This window comes from Lolium rigidum, chromosome 1 (genome assembly GCF_022539505.1).
Source record: "Lolium rigidum isolate FL_2022 chromosome 1, APGP_CSIRO_Lrig_0.1, whole genome shotgun sequence".
NCBI classification, from domain to species: domain Eukaryota; kingdom Viridiplantae; phylum Streptophyta; class Magnoliopsida; order Poales; family Poaceae; genus Lolium; species Lolium rigidum.
Window position 1 is genome coordinate 358137833 of NC_061508.1, and position 4703 is coordinate 358142535.

The following is a 4703-nucleotide window of genomic DNA, read 5'->3' on the forward strand; positions in this document are numbered from 1 at the left end:
GTTTCAAATAAGCCTTGCTAGCCTAAACCTTGTATCGAGAGGGAATACTTCTCATGCATCCAAAATACTTGAGCCAACCACTATGCCATTTGTGTCCACCATACCTACCTATACTACATGGTATTTTTCCGCCATTCCAAAGTAAATTGCTTGAGTGCTAACTTTAAAATTCCATCATTCACCTTTGCAATATATAGCTCATGGGACAAAATAGCCTTAAAAACTATTGTAGTATTGAATATGTAATTATGCACTTTATCTCTTATTAAGTTGCTTGTTGTGCGATAACCATGTTTATCGGGGAACGCCATCAACTCAATGTTGAATTTCATGTGAGTTGCTATGCATGTTCGTCTTGTCTGAAGTAAGGGCGATCTACACTGAGTTGAATGGTTTGAGCATGCATATTGTGAGAGAAGAACATTGGGCCGCTAACTAAAGCCATGATTCATGGTGGAAGCTTCAGTTTTGGACAAATATCCTCAAATCTCTAATGAGAAAAGAATTAATTGTTGTCAAATGCTTAAAGCATTAAAAGAGGACTCCATTATCTGTTGTCTATGTTGTCCCGGTATGGATGTCTAAGTTGAGAATAATCAAAAGCGAGAAATCCAAATGCGAGCTTTCTCCTTAGACCTTTGTACAGGCGGCATAGAGGTACCCCTTTGTGAAACTTGGTTAAAGCATATGTATTGCGGTGATAATCCAGGTAGTCCAAGCTAATTAGGACAAGGTGCGAGCACTATTAGTACACTATGCATGAGGCTTGCAACTTATAAGATATAATTTACATGATGCATATGCTTTATTTGTAGGATAACGTTGCATAGAAAACAAAAATTTTCCTACCGCGAACACGCAATCCAAGCCAAGATGCAATCTAGAAGACGGTAGCAACGAGGGGGTATCGAGTCTCACCCTTGAAGAGATTCCAAAGCCTACAAGATGAGGCTCTTGTTGCTGCGGTAGACGTTCACTTGCCGCTTGCAAAAGCGCGTAGAAGATCTTGATCACGATCGGTTCCGGCGCCACGAACGGGCAGCACCTCCGTACTCGGTCACACGTTCGGTTGTTGATGAAGACGACGTCCACCTCCCCGTTCCGGCGGGCAGCGGAAGTAGTAGCTCCTCTTGAATCCGACAGCACGACGGCCATCTCCCGGAGGACTCTACACCGCCATGGTCGCCTCAGGAGTGATGAGTGAGTAGTCTCACCCCTGGACTATGGGTCCATAGCGAGTAGCTAGATGGTTGTCTTCTCCTCATTGTGCTATCATTGTCGGATCTTGTGAGCTGCCTATCATGATCAAGATCATCTATCTGTAATTCTATATGTTGTGTTTGTTGGGATCCGATGGATAGAGAATACTATGTTATGTTGATTATCAAGTTATCATATGTGTTGTTTATGATCTTGCATGCTCTCCGTTTACTAGTAGAGGCTGCGGCCAAGTTGATGCTTTTAACTCAAGAGGAGTACTTATGCTCGATAGTGGGTTCATGCTGCATTGACACACAGGACGGTGACGGAAAGTTCTAAGGTTGTGTTGTGCTTTGTTGCCACTAGGGATAAAACATTGATGCTATGTCTAAGGATGTAGTTGTTGATTACATTACGCACCATACTTAATGCAATTGTCTGTTGCTTTGCAACTTAATGCTTGGAGGGGTTCGGATGATAACACTGAAGGTGGACTTTTTAGGCATAGATGCGGTTGGATGGCGGTCTATGTACTTTGTCGTAATGCCCAATTAAATCTCACTATACTCATCATGATATGTATGTGCATTGTCATGCTCTCTTTATTTGTCAATTGCCCAAGCTGTAATTTGTTCACCCAACATGCTTGTTCGTCTTATGGGAGAGACACCTCTAGTGAGCTGTGGACCCGGTCCAATTCTCTTACTTTGAAATACAATCTACTTGCAATACTTGTTTTTCTTGTTTTCTGCTGCAAACAATCATCTTCCACACAATACGGTTAATCCTTTGTTACGGCAAGCCGGTGAGATTGACAACCTCCTTTGTTTCGTTGGGGCAAAGTGCTTTGGTTGTGTTGTGCGGGTTCCACGTTGGCGCCGGAATCTCGGTGTTGCGCGCACTACATCCCGCCGCCATCAACCTTCAACGTGCTTCTTGGCTCCTCATGGTTCGATAAACCTTGGTTTCTTTATGAGGGAAAACTTGCTGCTGTGCGCATCATACCTTCCTCTTGGGGTTGCCCAACGAACGTGTGAAATACACGCCATCACGCAACACCGGGGATTCGGCGCCAACGTGGAACACTGCACAACACAATCAAAGTACTTTGCCCCAACGTAACGGTGAGGTTGTCAATCTCACCTGACTTCTTGTAAACAAAGGATTAGATGTATAGTGTGGAAGATGATGTTTGTTTGCGAAGAACGATAAAGAACAAGTATTGCGATAGATTGTATTTCAGATGTAAAGAATGGACCGGGGTCCACGGTTCACTAGTGGTGTCTCTCCCATAAGATAAATAGCATGTTGGGTGAACAAATTACGAGTTGGGCAATTGACAAATAAAGAGGGCATAACAATGCACATACATATCATGATGAGTACTATGAGATTTAATCAGGGCATTACGACAAAGTACATAGACCGCTATCCAGCATGCATCTATGCCTAAAAAGTCCACCTTCAGGTTATCATCCGAACCCCTTCGAGTATTAAGTTGCAAACAACAGACAATTGCATTAAGTATGGTGCGTAATGTAATCAACACAAATATCCTTAGACAAAGCATCGATGTTTTATCCCTAGTGGCAACAGCACATCCACAACCTTAGAACTTTCTGTCACTGTCCCAGATTCAATGGAGGCATGAACCCACTATCGAGCATAAATACTCCCTCTTGGAGTTACAAGTATCAACTTGGCCAGAGCCTCTACTAGCAACGGAGAGCATGCAAGAACATAAACAACACTATATGATAGATTGATAATCAACTTGACATAGTATTCCATATTCATCGGATCCCAACAAACACAACATGTAGCATTACAAATAGATGATCTTGATCATGATAGGCAGCTCACAAGATCTAACATGATAGCACAATGAGAGAAGACAACCATCTAGCTACTGCTATGGACCCATAGTCCGAGGGTGAACTACTCACACATCGATCCGGAGGCGATCATGGCGATGAAGAGTCCTCAGGAGATGATTCTCCTCTCACGGAAGGGTGCGGAAGCGATCTCTGAATCCCCGAGATGGGATTGGCGGCGGCGTCTCTGGAAGGTTTTCGTATCGTGGCTCTCGGTCCGGGGGTTTCGCGGCGAAGGCTTTAAGTAGGCGGAAGGGCAGGAGTCGGAGGCGTGACGGGGGCCCACACACTAGGGCAGCGCGGGCCCCCTGCGGCGCGCCGCCTTGGTGTGCCGGCGCCTCGTGGCCCCACTTCGTTCTCCTCGGTCTTACGGAAGCTTCGTGGAAAAATAAGACCACAGGCGTTGATTTCGTCCAATTCGAGAATATTTCCTTTGTAGGATTTACGAAACCAAAAACGACGAAAGCGGCAGCGGCTCTTCGGCATCTCGTCAATAGGTTAGTGCCGGAAAATGCATAATAATGACATATAATGTGTATAAAACATGTGAGTATCATCATAAAAATAGCATGGAACATAAGAAATTATAGATACGTTTGAGACGTATCAGTTAGTGACGGAAATCATATAAAAGTGCATCGAAGTGTAAGAAAAACATATATGCATTGGTGTAAAACAAGCATGGAGCATCAAAAATTATAGATACGTTTGATACGTATCAAGCATCCCCAAACTTAACTCCTGCTCGTCCTCGAGTAGGTAGGTGATAAAAAATTAATTTTTTGAGGTGACATGCAACCAACACAATCTTGATCAAGCATTGTAAAGCATTGTAAGCTGGGATCAAAGTACTCTAACATAGGCATGATAGATATAATTCAATAGAACTTAGCAACTATGTTATAACATGAAGAGTAACTCAAATAAAAGATCATGAATAATAGTGCATTGTAAGCAACTATTTTTTTATGAGCATAGAGAAAAAATAACAAAGTGGTACTCAGCATGTCTTTTATGAAGTATCAAAACATAAATGCTAGAACACCTTCAAAGTTCTAAGGGTGACTAGATACAAGTAATTTAAGAACAAGTAATAGTCATAATCATGATTCAATCAATAATAATTTTGGGACTATGCACATTGCACTAAGAATGACAACTATGCTCTCTTAATTGGTGCATAGTAGAAGATGAAAACTCAACATAATAGTAAAAGAGACTCTTTGCAGAGTAAGCAAGATAAACAAGTTTTATAAACCTTCCAAAAAGTATGGTACTCATTAGTTTTGAGCTCTCATTGCCCCTATCATAAGCATCTTGAATGGTTAAAGTTAATGTGAGTCAAATATGAGCTATATGCTTGCAAATCACAAGTTGAAAATATCATGCCCCTTGAATGCGAGTACCTAAACCCCATGCTACTCAACTTAGGTCCCAAATAAGTTCTTGGCATTGTAAGTATACATGTATCATTGAGAACCGCCAACGGGGTACCTCTTGCCCGATGATATGGAGGTACTCTTGTAAGAGCAATCTCATGCCAAAATGATAAGACAAACAGACAATGAGCATCTCAGCAACTTTTTATTTACTATGAGTATAGCTTTTTATTACAAATGCTTCATAGAA